The sequence below is a fragment of the Camelus bactrianus genome, chromosome 15 (genome assembly GCF_048773025.1).
Source record: "Camelus bactrianus isolate YW-2024 breed Bactrian camel chromosome 15, ASM4877302v1, whole genome shotgun sequence".
Lineage (NCBI taxonomy): Eukaryota > Metazoa > Chordata > Mammalia > Artiodactyla > Camelidae > Camelus > Camelus bactrianus.
The window spans coordinates 38,257,708-38,274,352 of record NC_133553.1 but is presented as its reverse complement, the minus strand read 5'-3'; the positions used below and the strand labels follow the sequence as shown (position 1 = coordinate 38,274,352).

The following is a 16,645-nucleotide window of genomic DNA, read 5'->3' as shown; positions in this document are numbered from 1 at the left end:
CTGCATTCCAGCTGCCAAGTTCCTTACGGCTGGAGTTGCTCTTCCTAAAGAGGAATCTTTGCATTTAAGAATGAGTCTTTGAACAATAATATATGCTTTTTTTGAGTTATGTTACTACTTTTATGTAATGGGGAACTGAGTGCCATTAATTCACTCCCGGATAGGAGACTTAACTAATACCGAATGTGATTCTGGTCTTTTATTTACGACCACTTTTCTTTTAACTCTGCACTGGAATGAACTCAGCACTGCATTTCACGTATTGATTTGGAATCTGAAAGTTTTATTTATTACCTTAATCAGAATCCTGGGTATTTAGACAGCATTTGCCTTTCCCCTGTGGAATGTCACTGTGTGGCTGTCTCTGGCATCTCTTTCTTTTCTTGCTTTTCTTTGGGTGTTTAACAGCTCCCTCAGGGCATTGCCAATTATTTATGACATACTTCTCCTTGTTAAGATCTAGTTGGAAAACCTGTTCCTATGGAAACTGCTGTTTTCAAACAGGAGGGTTCCAACTTCAAAACAATATCATCAAATATGCAACAGCATATATATCTTTTAATGGCAAGCATATTCTAATGATTTGTATAACCAAATCTGAACATTAAAAAAAAAAAGGACAAAATGTACAGAAAGCCCATCTGATTGAGTGGGAGATGAGGATTATCTCAAGAAAACTGGGAATTAAACAAACAAACAAAAAACAAAGCATAAATACAAAACAGAAATAGACTCATAGACATAGAATACAAACTTATGGTTGCCAAGGGGGCGGAGGGTGGGAAGGGATATACGGGATTTCAAAATTGTAGAATAGATAAACAAGATTATACTGTATAGCACAGGGAAATATACACAAGATCTTATGGTAGCTCACAGAGAAAAAAATGTGACAATGAATATATGTATGCTCGTGTATAACTGAAAAATTGTGCTCTACACTGGAATTTGACACAACATTGTAAAATGATTATAAATCAATAAAAAATGTTAAAAAAAAAAAAAAGAAAGAAAACTGGGCATTAGTTTGACTTGACATATTTAGGGAAGCCTAGTGAGAAGAGCTAGGCCTGTGACCTTTGTGAACAGATGTAACAGAGATGGACTAAACCTGGGTTTTGACATTTCTGTTTTTAATGTACTCTTTAACATTAAACCCCGACTGAAATCTATTCATTCAAAGCATGTTTCACTGGCAACGGCACCAAACACTACATTTTCCACCCAGAGTATTTATTAGCTTATTACCCAGCCATAGTTTGTTTTCTTTGTCCCACTATTCATTCATTTCAGTGCCAAGGAAAGGAAGGACAATGTTACCACTGAGTGATACTTTGAGAGCTTTGTTATTCAGGTTACTAAGGCAAAATCACTCTACCTATATCCTTGACTGGTATTTTTTCTTTTGTTTGTTGAGAGACAGCCATTTTCTCTCACTGCAGTCAAAGCCAAATTTTGCTAGTTACCATGGCAATATTTTTGAAGTCAGTATCACTCTAATGTTCCATTATGACTTATTATGATATAGTTTGGGTTTGTTGTAGGATTCATTTGCCTATCAATCACACTGGAGAATTCTAAGGTGGGAGGAGAGAGAGGGGGAGAAGGTGAAAGAGAGAGAGAGAGAGATTGATTCACAGAGAATTATAATATTGCATCAGAATGTAAAAATGAGTCTACATAACTTCAGAGTAGCATGTTGTATTGAGGGGGACAAATTATTCTTTTAATCCTTACTCAACTGTAATGCAATGTAAATGCAGGCTCAAATTATCAAGTCCATTGTCAGGGATATGCTTGTTTCTTGATTTTGAGCCAACATACTACACAAGATATGTATAAATACTTAGGAAAAAAAATCAGCAGTTTAAAGATGCAATGTTAGAGTCCCTGTTGAGAAGTTCACGTTTATAAAGACTTCAGCTTGTTCTCTCCGGGACCTGATTCATTATTGGAAGTTTCTCCTGGAATGTGCATCATTTCTGAGGGAAGGCTTGAAGCATATGAACCTCTGGGAGACAGATGGCACAAAATGGAAAGCAGCACTGTGTACACTGGTCCCTGGTCAAAAGGCAATGTTCAGCTTTAGAATAGAAGGAGTCTGATTCTATATGGTCAAAATAAGTTTCGTCTTTGCACTGATACTATCACTTTCACTATCAATCACCTCTTATGGAACATCACACAGCTCCCCACCTCCCTGAAGATTAAAGCATCATTTGTAATAATTTGTAAAAATTAGGAAATTATGTAATTAACAATGTTCAGTAGCTGGGATAAACATCAACCATATAGTGTATGTACGTTAAATGAGGGTGGTATTGAGTCTTGGAGGGTAAAAAATACAGATCATAAATAATAGATTAACAAATGCACAGTATATGTGTGATAAAATTTCATGGGAGAGGGACTATTTTAAAAATGTCAAAAAATAACTCCTTAGGGAAATAATAATGAAAAAGGGCTGAGAAACACGAATCCAATGCAAGTCCCAGGTAGGTTGACTGACCTGACCAGTTTCCACAGCTAGTTAGCACAGATACAGCTCTTGGTATCAGATCTCTTGACTTCCTCCTGAGATTTCTAAATTTATTCAGCAAATATTTATCACATGTCTGTGATGGATTACAAACTGTGTTAAAATCTGAGACACAGAAACAAAAATGTCATAGTCCCTAATGTCAAGGAAAACACTGAGGAGCGCCTGGTGATTACAGAACAATGTAGTAAGGACTGTGACAGCAGTAAAATATTGTAGAGATCCCTTGTTCTCAGTACTATGGAAGAATCAATTAAATTCATAAGTTGATTTACCTTACTATGTCTACATTTTCATGAACTTGACATTGGTTTCTCATGTGAAATTGTTCTTTGGGAAACACACACTATGTACTTAGTTAGGGTGTAACAGAAAGAGCATTAGACTTAAACAATTTGGACTCGAATCCCTGGTTTTTGTCTTTAGTAATCATCCAGGTAATTTTTAGTTGGCTGTGGATATGCTCAAAAAAACTTAATTTTTTTTCATCTATTGATGTCACAAAATTTCTTTGAGAATTAAATCTTATAGAAAAAATATCCGTTCAAACCTAAGAAGGCACTTGGGTGTTCCTCTGGCCAACTAAAATGAGGACATAAAGCAGGTGTGTTGTCATAAACCTTAGGGCCTGACTTTCAGTAAGCAGGGGATGGACTGCTCTGTTTCATCAGCTAAATTTCTTTGCCATCTACTTGTGCTCTCATGCCCAAGGCTTACTCTTGGAGATATGTTTTTGATCTCAAGGGAGTCCATCAGTGGGACTTCAGCATGAACTTTGCTGACTGGGGTGAGGAAGAAAGCCCTGCATATTAATCACTGACTTCCGGTGAGATCCAGTGGGGAGGAACGTGCCTTGTCCCTGCCAAGTGCAGTCAGGCCAGTGAAAGCTGGAAGAACAAGAGGGAACCAGGGGCTCACACTTGAGTGACCTGTATAGTCAGTGGCTCTCTGGAAGTGACTGGGGACTTTAGATTTTTGCAAAAGGCTTATTATACAAATGAAGACTCCCTAAATGAGAACAAGCAGAGGCTATTTATTTAGAGCTTACTGTAGCAAGGGAGTCACTTGGCTTAGCAAATAAATCAAAGATAGGTTGGGGCATGTGAAAGCATTCTAGTATAAAAAAAGGGAATGGGGAAGTTCTAGATATGCTCGGATAGGAGATCCTTGGCATAGGAGGTGGGCAAATTAGAAGCACAGCATTGCCATCTATATGATTGATTTAGGAATATATTTGACTTTCTTTGATTCGTTCTGACTTGAGGTCGAGGGAGGCAAAAATTAGGTAAACTGGCAGTCATTGACTAAGTCCTGACCTTTCTGGGCCAAGGGTTATTACAGAAGTTGTGGTTTGGTTTCCTGAACTGATTGTTGTAGAGGCTGTGGGTCAGATTTCTATTGTCACGCATGGTCTGGTCACTGTTCATTTGTGTATTCAATCTCTCAGCTGGTATGCACAGTCCCCTGCTACAGGTAACATATTAAGCTGTTATCAGTCACTTTAAAAAAATATGTGACTAAAACCTCCTTGGAACACTTTTGAGAAATGAGTTGGCCAGGAAAAATAAAAGAAAGACCTAGACTGAGTGTTTCAATAAATCTGGGAATAACTATGACGCAAATTTCCTGAGCTATCTGGAATTTGTACAACTTCCTCACGTCTATTTCCCCCAAGGTGATTAGAACTAAAAGTTTAAAATGAAAAGAACTCATGTACTTATTTCCCCCAACATCCAGTAAAAGAGCAGTTGGAAGGTTTGTGTCATTATTTACAGCAGTCCTGGGAAGCAGGGAAGTGGACAGAGGAACCCTTAGGTTAGATTTAAAAGCTGGTTGAACCAAAAGGGTAGAAAGGGGACCCCTTGTACATTGTTGGTGGGAACGTAAATTGGTGCAGCTACTATGAAAAACAGAGTGGAGTTTCCTTAAAAAATTAAAAATTGAACTACCTCATGACTCAGCAAATCCATTTCTGGGTATGAATTTGAAGGAAATGAAATCACTATCTTGAAGAGGTATCTGCACCCCCATGTTCAATGCAGCATTATTTACAACAGCCAAGATGTGGAAACAACCTGAGTGTCTATCAACAGATGAATGGATAAAGAAAATGTGGTATATACACACAATGGAATATTATACAGCCTTAAAAAGAAGGAAATCTTGCTATTTATGAAAACATGGATGAAACTTAAGGGAATTATGCTAAATAAAACAAGTCAGACAGAGAAAGACAAATACTGTATAATCTCGTTTACGTGCAGAATCTAAAACCTGAACTCACAGAAACAGTAGAAAGATGGTTGCCCCCAGGTGATTATGGCGAAGGAGGAAATAGGTGAAAGTGGTCAAAGGGTACAAACTTACAGTATATAAAAAACAAAATACAAAAAATGAATACAATTAAATCTTGGAGCCAGAGTAAAGAAACTAGGGAAGGGGGAAGGAAAATTAGTGTTTGTTGAAGACTTGTTTTATGTCAGCTACTATGCTGAAACTTAACAAATATCTCACGTAGTCTTAACAAGCAAACTGAAAGGTAAATAGTATTTTCATTTGACTGATGGGGAATATGAGACATACAGAGTAAATGAGACACAGAGGGTAAATGAGTCACCAGGTTACAGAAATTGTAAATGTAGGATCTAGTATTACTACTGTCTATGCCAATATGATTTTACTATTCCAGGAGATTCTTTCCCAGGGGTATAAAAGGTGAAAATAACTTTATTATTCAGGGGAATTTCCTGAAACATTCATTAACTCTTTAATAGAAAACATCAGTGGACTATTAAGTCCCTAACGTTCTTTGAACCCTCATCTCCAAATCCTCACCTTGCTCTTTCTACCACTCCTAAACCATTACACCAAGATCTTTACTCAGTGCTAATGAAATCCCCTCCACCCTGCCTCCACTCACCCATTGAAAGATCTGCCTTAAACCAGACTTCAAAGTCTCAATAAATCAAATCTTGCTCCTTTCTTTTCAAGACTACTGGTAGAATTAGCAGGCTCTTACTGCAATAGGCTATAAATTCTACTTTATCTTATCTGGTTGATTCTTTCATTCAATACTCATTCAACGTTATCTGTGAGGCTAAATTGTGTAAGTCCTCTCCTTCCCATGCTTAACTGATACATCCTTTATTGACACATTTTCATTGTTCCACCTCTACCTTATTTGCCACTTGAATCCACTTAGATGTGCCCACACGGACACGCAGACCCAGACAGGCATACACACAAAGAGTCAAAACCCTCATCTGCATCTCGGTGTAACTTCAATTACGGAAGTCCCATACCATTGCTCTCTCTTTTTCCTGGTTTATGTAGATGAAGTTTTGAACAACAATGGACCACCAGCTTTGTCTTACAATAGTGCACCTGAGAGGGGAATTATTTAAAAATATGTATAATCTGTTATTTTATCTGTGATAATACAGAATATTATGAGATAGTGACATCCGACTTGCAAAGTGGTATTAACATACATCTATTCTGATTATTCATTCTGAGGACAGAATAAATGTGCATACTGAGGCAAACAGTGGAAGGAAGTGGAGAAAGTAGCAAATCTTGATGAGCAAATACCAGTCGAACTTAAAGGGACCTTTTGATTTCATCCATGAATGGCTACTTAAAGCCCAGATCAGATGAGGTAGAATGGGAACAGAAAGTAGCAGAGTGGAAGATGTGTGGGAAATCAGAAACTATGGACAAATGTGGATTTGAACCATGCATATTACTGGGTGGTGATAAGTTTCAGAAGGCTAAAGGTGGTTTTTGAGGAAATGGAAAGTGTAAATCAAAGTAAAAACTTCTATACTTTAATAAAATCTGTAGAGCTACAGGCTGTGTTATCTTCATAAAGTCACAAATTAGTCATAGCCTTCAGGCAACAGAGGGTTACTATTTACAAGGAAGACATGGGATATCTGCCTCGCTGGGAGCAGCCTCAAAGAGCCAAGGTGAACTGGAACAGCTGAATCTGACTTATAACCAGTTCCACCATGTACAAGTAGATGTGCATATTGGAAGTGGTTTGTTTATGCTAAGAAATTAAGGACATAAAATTATATTTTGGGGATGAAGGAAATCAGTGGTAAATATCAGGTAATGAGATTCTGATATCACAACATTTCAAGGTTGTTTTGAAATCCATTATGGGCAATGCATAAGCCAAACAGGAAGACAAGAAATTAGGTGTCTAAGGCAAGACAAGTCCCTTTGCAGCTTGTCATTAAGATGGGTGAGTAGTCTTCTCCAATTTGCAGCTGGGGAGTACTGTTTCTTTCCTTAGAGTGATGAAAAAGAGAACTGAATGGTAAATGACAACCCAAATGTCAAACGGAATTGCACAGCTTTGAATCCCTTGTATTTTAATCCTTAAAAATTGCAGGATTCTGAACTCAAAGTAAGTCATGGCATTAAATTATCACCTATTCAATTTCCGCTCTCAGTATGAAATTATGCAGTTTGTTTTGAAAATTAGACTACTTTTCGTTTGCATTTTTCAACTTCATATTCACAAACAATATTGAATTTTTGGGCTCCAGGATAACATAAGTATTTTTAATACTACTGAATACTGTTTATATGTTTTTTAATTGCAATTAGTAGCCAATTTTTGCAGCTTTACATCTTTTGTCCTTACACCATCTTCCCTTTCAAAATCAGTATTTTATGAGAAAGATAGATCAGTAGGCTAAAATATACCTGCTAATAACCAAACAGGAATGATATCTGACAAACTGATTTCCTGATACAACTGGCATTTTAATAAGTAAAATAACTTAGGAATGTGTGCCTAATTTATATTCAAAATACTCCAGTCAGTGGGAAAGGTATAGTTCAATGGTAGAGCTTCATGCTAGGATGCATGACGTCCTGGGTTCAATTCCCAGTACCTCTGTCAAAATAAACAAACAAACCTAATTACCACCTCCCCCGAAAAAACAGACAAAGCAAAAAGACAACAACAAAATATTCCAGTCAGATGTATGATTTCTTCATGGTAGAACTATGAATATTAAACTATTACAAGTACTTTTTGCTTTATTCTCATTTAAAATAATGAAATTGTATCATTAGCAACACAAGAAATTTTCCAAACTAAAAATTTCAAGACACAATTTGGTTATGCCATGAAAATATGGATTCACCATAGTCCTACAAAGAAGGAAGAATATACTTTTAAACCTTGACCCATATTTGCAAAGTTTCTATGAAAAAAAATGAGAAAATCTTACCAAATGAAATTACAGAATTTTCAGTCTTATTTTTCTCAAAAAATTTTTAACACGATGTCCTTCTCCCTTACTGGAATTTCTGCAGTATTTTTAGGGTTTATGGTTGACTTGGGCACACAAACAGAGGTGGTGATTATAAATTTAATGTCATATCCCATAATTTCCTTCAGCAAAGTAATGGAAGAAAAAAGCTGGAGAAACTTTGCTTTACACCCAAGAGACTTTCTGGTGTATTCAATATCTACGTTCCCAGATGAAAGGGAAGAGGAAGTTAAAAGGAGAGAATGCAACAATTCAATTCAACTCATTAGATCTACATATAATTATTGAGGTAAGTTCAACTCAAAGCATAGTGCAAAGAATGAAAACGAGCAGGTGTGGTTAATGGCCTCAAGGAATCTCTCCCTTTTCTTTCCTAATGAGACAGATTTTCATTTTGGGACCCTCCTCTCTGTCATAATGTAGCAGCCATATGCTTTGGGACTGACCCTAAGGCCAATTTCAAGGATCCATCTAAAACAGTCTACATCAAGGATTAGCAAATTGTTTCTGTAAAGGGCCAGATTGTAAAGATTTTAGGCTTTGGGGAACCACATGGTCTTTGTCACAGCTGCTCGCCTCTGTCCTTGCAGCACCCACAGTGAAGGAGTATACAGATGGGAGTGTCTGTGTTCCTATAAAGCTTTATTTACTAAACAGGCTGCGAGTCCAGTCTGGGTCTTACACTACAGTTTGTGGCAGTGCCGAGCCCTGGCCTAAACGAAACTCCAGGGCTCCTCCTATGGATTCAGACATCAACCAATCAATGCATGACATTTCCTTAGTTACATGGATTCTTGGGAAATGGGGGTCAATCAGCAGGAAACTCAAGATTTCTTTTTTCAGTTATTATGGGATGTCATATCTCGTGTCTACCACGTGTGAAGGAGAAAATTATGGTTGCTGCCAGCAGCCAATTTACTGCTATGAATGAAGTCAGCTCTGAGGATGGAACCAACAAACGGAGGAGAGCAGAGTGAAAAAGATCAAAGAGCCACAGATATTTGGAATTCAAGTTCTTCTTGAGTTTTTTTTTTAAACATTTTTTATTGGAGTTTTTTTTAATTTTATTTTTTATTGAAGTGTAGTTGATTTACAATGTTTCACGTGCACAGCAAAGCAATTCAGTTATACATATACATACATATATATGTATTTTCAGATTCTTTTCCATTATAGTTTATTACAAGAAATTGAATATAGTTTCCTGTGCTACACAGTAGGTCCTTGTTTTGTATTTCTTTTATATATAGTAGTGTATATCTGTTAACCGTAAAATTTATCCTTCTCCACCTTTCCCCTTTGGTAACCACAGTCTGTTTTCTATGACCTAGTTCTTCTTTAACCATGCCGGAAGTCTGCCCTGCTTCAAGACTTCTCAGTTAAATGTTCTGTTGCCTTAGCCAGTTTGAGTTCTATGTTACTTGTAACTGAAAGATCCAAACCAGTACAGACCCACATGTACATGGAGTAAAATAGTATGAGTGCTACAAAAGAACTGCCAGGTACCATAGAGGCTCAGAGTAGAGTCATAACTGGTTCTGAAAAACCTTAAGTGATGGCATTTGAGGCAAACTTCTTAGATTATAATTTTGTAGCAGAGGTGGAAGATAAGAACAAGCATGTAAAGTGTTCATGGGTGGTAAAGAGTGGGCCAAATTTCTGGACAGTCAAATGCTATGGTTTGAGAGAGGCATACGGCTTTCAAGGGAGGAGAATGGTGGACTGGTCTGGAGTCAGTGTGAGGACTCTGAATAAACTCTCAGGCTGGAAAACTTGAAGGTGAATAGATGGCTTGGTGATAAAACTGGGATTTCCAACAGAAACCAGGTAATGTCTGAGATACTGCCATACACGCGATGATACAGACAGTTAGTTAGGAAAATAAGGTGGATTTAGAGATGTGCCAGCCACAGGGTATCAACCTATGCAGGGCACATGTACATCCCTGGAAAGGTAAAAGGCATCCAATTTTATCTCCTGTAGTCCCTTTGAGGGAAAAATACAAATGCAATTAGTAGGAATATTAATAAAGTTCTTAGAAATGGTGCAGGTGACACTGCCAGCAACAACCTTAAAGACTGACAGATTACCACTAAAATTACTTTGAATAGCTAACTGAAGGGCTTTTTATATTGCAAAATGCAGTATGCAAATTTGAGTCCAGAGCTGATTTGTTCATATATTGAAAGAAAGCCAGACTACTACCACCAGCTCTTCTCTGTCCTGTCCTTCCCCAATAGATCCTTTGGCTTCTCCACCAAAGGCCAGCTCACATTTAAAGTGAATATCCATTTTAAGGGGCACCAAATTATTACCCAGTCCCATGTGACCACAACTATCCAGCCATGTCTGGTGGTGCTTACTTAAGAATGCTGATTTTCAGGAGGAAAACCCTCTAGAATCTAGATCCATCAGACAAATCCAGACAAAAAGAAGTCTATCTTTATAATTCAGTCCCATGTGGTAGGTATTGTGTGCACACTCTGCAGATTCTCGCTATGTCAGGTGATGGGAATTCGAAGATGAACAAGAAGCAGTCCCTGCTCTCAGGAGTTGGGGTACTTCCCTCTTGCCGACTCCTCACTCCTTACACCCCTCAGTCTGTTCATTCTCCTCAGCCTCTGCAATCTGTCATTTTATAAATTAGCACCCAGCTGTGATCTCAAAAAATACAGTAAGACAAAGCCTGGGGTTAATTCTCCATTTCAGCTGCCTTGATTAGCCACTAATTAAATGTTTTGTTAGAAATTCACCCTCTAATAAGCAGCTAGATTACATTAATTATCTGTTTCTTGAATCTTCTAGAACACTCATTCTCATCCTTGGCTGTGAATTACAATTACCTGAGGGGATTTAATAATACCCAGGCCAACCCCCAACCCCAGAGATTCTGATTTAATTCGTTTGGGGTGAAAATGAGCATGGGTATTGTTTTCAAGCTCCCCCAGGTGAGTCTAATGTGCAGCCATGGTGCAGGGGGACTTTTCTGGACTTTTTTACTGTCAAGAAGTCTCTTGGAGCTGGCTTGGTTCTCTAGTGCCTTCTAAGAAGGTGATTATCATTACATGCCAGGAGTGGTTTAGAATTTAGCCAGTCCTCGTGGCTCACAACTCTGCTCAAGATCCTTTGGTTTCTGCACCAGGTTTCTTGAATAAAGAGTTGCTGGGTGAGCTGGTGTGACCCCTAAGGGGGAAATGGAAAGACTGAAGGGTTTCCCTGTATTGCTTTCCTCCTGCGTTATTACTTAGAATCCCTCTCAAGGCCAGAGGCCAAGGAAGAAGGTGAGTGAATCATACCATCAGAAATGAAAATTGCTGAAAACAGGTAATTCATGGAGTGTAGGGGAATGTGGAGGGATTAAAAAATAAGAACTTTTGTTGACAGTTGCATTAAGTTTTAAATTTTATGACAACCTCCTTTGGATTCCAAGGGCCATATATTTTGAGGGGTATGACTCTTCCCCATGTTTTATTTTATTTTTTTAAATAATCACTTAAAAATTAAACCTGCTGCTTAATTTCCTGAAGGTATAAATTCATCCTGCAAAGAAAAGACTCCCTGCTGGCAGAAAGTCTCTGTTGTTTGGCTTCCTGGTTCCTCTTGCCTCAGAACTGCTTTTTCTGTACACTTTCCAGGGTAAACCCTAGGCTTAATTTGAGGGCCTCCTCATTTCCCCAAGGTCTCTTCCTTCCTTCTCTTCTCTGCCTTATTCTTCACTCACACCATACATGCAAATGGTCATTATGCTAATATTCTCAGTATCTGATTATAAAAAGAAGATCAAAGTAGTCATTTTATAACCACCTGCGATACCTTGTGAATTAAACTAAACACAATTGGCCCATCATTTTGTTTCAGTTGGCATTTTTTTTTGTCACTCCTAGCACTCCCCTGGTTGAAAGCAGTCATTTATTGTGCACTGCACTTTAACAGAGCCCTCACAGAATACTCATAAAAATCACAGAATGTGACATTTTGGCACAAATTTGTAAGAAAGACTAACAACTTTGACATCTGAGTTCTTTACATAGTCCGGTCAAGTGATGTGGTGTATAATAAATTGATATTCCTTGTAGTTAAATACTCCTCTGTCATTAGTACTCCCCCAAACACTTTTCAAACATTTGTTTATTTTTTCTATCTATTGCCCTTTATATTCACCTAACACAAGAAGATTTTGAATGCTTTTAATATACATATTTGTTTGTTATGTATCTTTGCAAAATCTTTGACAAATGTACTTTTAATATATTTCTAACATGGAAGGAACCTAAATGTGCATTGACAGATGGACAGATGAATGTATAAAGATGTGGTATATATATACTGGAATATTACTCAGCCATAAGTAAGAATGAAATAATGCCATTTACAGCAACATGGATGGACCTAAAGATTATTATATTAAGCGAAGTAATTCAGAGAGAGAAAGACAAATATATCACTTATACATGGAATCTAAAAATGACACAAATGAAGTTATTTACAAAACATAATGAAATTCACAGACACAGAAAACAAACTTATGGTTACCATAGGGGAAAGGGCAGGGAGAGAGATGAATTAGGACTTTGGGATTAGCAGATACTAACCACTACATATAAAATGAATAAACAATAAGTTCCTACTGTATAGTACAGAGAACTATATTCAATATCTTATAATAAACTATAATGGAAAATAATCTGAAAAATTATATATATATCTGCATCACTTTGCCGTACACAGAAACTAACGCAACACTGTAAACCGACTATACTTCAGTAAAAGATATTCTAAAAATTTTAATAGATTGTTTTCTTACTATACAAAAGTACTCTCTCTCTTTTTTTCCCCTGCACTGAGGCTCTTAAAAAGGAGGGGAGACTAAGTTCTTAACTTACCTGTGCTAGTTCAACATGTCCACGTTTTCTCAAGAACAAAAAGTGTTTACTGAAAAAGCCATCCTCAGGGGACCACATCACCCTTATGCTTATGTTTCTAGGATCTGGGAATGGCATCATCCTTGTCAAAGCACCCAAGCACAATAGGATGAGGACAATTTTGCAGGCAGCAGAGTGCCCAGACACTGGTAGTCTTGGTGGCAGCAGTCAACCTCTGTATTAGATTATTTATGTTAAGTATCTAGAGAAAATTCCTTTCCATGTCTGAAAAAAGAGCCAGGATTGCAGAGTTGTGCTGTTCCCAGAGAACAGCCAAATTTTAAGGGCATGATTTCTGATGAATGAGATAATCATCTTGAAGACATCCATGTTCTCTCATTTTTATGTTCTTCTCATTTGTCTTGTGCTTTTCCCCACACCCAACCAGGTCACATTCTGCTCAGTACTTGCATTGTTTAATTTAATCCTTGAACAGGTAACCAAAGCACACCCCTGGATCTACAGACATACAGGTTCACATAGTAGAACAGCACTGACCTGGGGTCTGGAAATCTGGACTTGATCTTTGTTCTCCCACTGACTTCCAGTACGACCTTGGCCCCAACAGTTTCCTGCTAAGTTTCAATTTCATCTTTTACAGACATAAATTACTTACATGTCTCTATGGTCTCTTCCACTTTCGTGATTCTAGTATTTTTGTTTCAGGTCTCTATGAGTGTGATCTTTCACAGTGGGTGTGTGTGTCAACAGCAGTATCTGAAACTGAGAAAGTTAAAAATGTTGTGGGTTGATATTTGAACTCTGCCAGGTGCTCTGTTTTTGTCACTTCTGTTTTACATTCTGATTACCCACACTTTCTCAAATTCTGTTAAAAATGGGAACTTCATTGTAAGCAGAAGAATATTTCTTGTAAGAAGTAATCACTTATTAATAACTTGTCTTATGAGTGGTACTATGATTAAATGTTTTTTGAGAGCTCCTTGCCACATTGGAATTCACTGGGAGTAAGAAATGTGATAAAGAATTTAGTTTGCTGATTGGAGCGAAGGCCAGCATTAAAGGGAAAACCTAGGGGAGGGTATAACTCAAGTGGTAGGGTGCTGCTTAGCATACACAGGGTCCTGGGTTCAATCCCCAGTACCTCCTCCAAAATGAAATAAACCTAATTACCTCCCCCACCAAAAAAAAAAAAAAAAAGAGAGAAAACCTTTATATTTCCAAGTCTGCCAATGCTAGGCTATTCCTTAGGTTACTAGAGGCTTCCAAAACTTTGAATTTCTAATTTTATAGGAAGCATGAAAGATTGAATGTACTGCACTATTAAATTCTCAAATATTTTGAGCTGAGAGCAAAAGAGCACAAACATCTAACAATAGAGACAAACTAAGAAAATTTCTGGGACGTGTTTCTACAACCAAAATGTCTGATGAATTACTAAAATATATGAGTAATGACATTTGCAATGGCCTAAGTTTTTATAACAATTTCAAAGAGTATGGAATAAATTATTTTGCGCTTTTCATTTACCCCAGAAAATGGGTAAAGAAAGCATTAGTATTGTAAACCTAAAACTGCTCTAAAAAGAGTCTTTAAAAAATAATAGCAAAAAATTTACTACCCCAGCAGAGGTTTATCAATATATAAACAGTTAAAGAACACAAAGAGAGACAGAGACAAAGAGAGACAGAATCTGCCTACTGAAAGGATCTCAAAACAATGACACCCAATTACTGAGGAGGACATCTAGTTCCCAAAGTTGGTTTCAAAATTCCATTCCCAATGAAAAAACTGCAATTCATTTGAGAAATGTTTGATGCAGCTGACTTCTGATCTAAGCCTGAAAAAAATGCAAGGTGAGCCTGGAACATCTTGCGGCAGGAAGCAAAGAGATGCTCAGACACAATAGGGTCATTTCAAAACAATATGGAAAACAGCTTGGAGGGGCTCCCAATGGCCACAAGTTGAACAACTGAAGCATCAAAGATTTATGATAACCACATTGATATAAATATCTGTGAGTTGGTAGTGGTACCTGTGAGATTGTATATGTGTGTGGTGGGGTAGGAGGCGTACAACTTCAGGCACTTCTTTTAAAAAATTATCTATTAGTGCATGTAGAAGGAACAGTAGAATTAGAAAATCACTAGTGGCAACCCTCAATGTAGTAACTGGATTAGGCAACTGTCCTCCATGGATACTAAAACTTTTAGGTAAAATATGATTAGAGAATAGGATATTCATTCAAACTCAATGATTTGCACCCACAAATTATTTACTGATTGAATTTTATAGGGTAAATGTACTTTTACAGAGAGATCTGGCTGTAAACTTCTTAACCAAGCAATGAGACAGCATTACTACTAGTGTGACAATCTGATATATTGTGCTTCTAATGTGATGTAGTAAGAAGTACCAATAACACTTATGTTATTGTTTCCAGGTGTGTTTGATCTGAATCTGTTCATGAGAAAGGTATCAGAAAATTCAAAATTCTTCAAAGTAACTTGTACTCATAAAAAAAAGATCAACATCTTGAAAAACAAGCAGGTATAAAGTGATGTGACTTCTAAAAAAGACATAACAATTAAATGTAATGGTTCAACATTCATTGAATCTTGTATTTAAAAAATTTAAAAATACATTTTTGGAATAATTTGGGACATTTTAATTGGGATGGTAGATGGTACTGTCAACTTACATATGTAGGGTGATGTTTTTATCCTTAGGAGACACATGATGAAAAAGTTGGGGGTGAAGTGTCATGATTTCTGTAACTAAGTTTCAAATTATTCAGGAAAGAAGTCAGAGAGAAAGAAAGGGACAGAGAGAGAGGTACGGTAAATACAGGTGAAGGGTATTTAGGTGTTCATTGTATTAGTCTTTCAACTTTTCTGTCAGTTTGAAAAACTTCAAGAAATAAATCTGGAAATTAAAACATACACACAAACACACACAAATATAGCCAGAGACAGATGTAAAGAAGAAGATATTTGATGAGATGTATTGGCCCAGACTGTTGACTGACACACCTGCTAAACTTATCCAGTTTAGCAGTAGATGGGTGATTAGAAGCTTTCAATACATTCCTACTTGTACGGTGGTGGTGACTGGAAGAGGGCTCCCAGGATGTCCAAGAAATGACTGTAGTCCAGCCTGGAATTAATACCTTTCTACCCCTTCTTGCTTAACTTCAGTTGGAGTTTAGAAAGCTAAAGAAACTTACGCTCTCATTCATTCTAATACTAGAACCTGAGTAAGGACTAACACTCCATTTTGAAGAGGGGGGCTTTCTACCGGCGTCTCTTGGGCAAATAGCACAGTTTACTTTCCCCATCCTACTTCACTGTTCTTTTTAAATTTGGCTCCATAACCCCCATTTCCATTTCCTTCTTTTTCACTTCTTGCTCTAAATCTGCTTCAAGGATTGCAGGAATTTCCTTTAAAAAAGTCTTTTAAGTTTATTACACAATAGAATTCTTAAATTATTTTTTTTAGATTTTTACCATTTAGTATTTATATTGGACTCTATCACACCAGCACCATTTGGCTGATTTTTTCTCAAATTCTAGTGGGAGACTGACCAGGCTTAAATTAATCATTTGTTTTTACTCTATTAGAGACATATCAGGAGTAAGTAGAATACAAAAGGTGAAATTTGTGTATTCTATGAAGTACTGACATAGCAAACTCCTACTCCACTTGAATTGTGGAAGATAGCTACCCTTCACTAGAAAAGGCTTTAAAAAAAATAAAACATAGATTTATTCTTCTAGACTTTACATTGCCCTAAGTTACGTTGATGGAACAAAACTCTTTCAAGGAGTAATAGACACATACTATCTTGTTTCAAGCGACTAGTGGAAGAAAAGGCTAAATATACAAGTCACTGGGATCTAGAAATCGGCTATAAGAATTAAGGACTTAAAAGGATA

General features: G+C 37.1%; 1 long non-coding RNA gene across 1 annotated transcript in view; it reads right to left on the bottom strand.

Moving 5' to 3' along the window:
- Positions 1-16,645, bottom strand: part of LOC123612051 (uncharacterized) — a 106,448-nt gene that overhangs the window by 77,896 nt on the left and 11,907 nt on the right. The window contains exon 2 of the long non-coding RNA XR_006719213.2: positions 13,369-13,475. This is a non-coding gene — a long non-coding RNA (uncharacterized LOC123612051). The remainder of the gene's footprint in view (positions 1-13,368; positions 13,476-16,645) is intronic.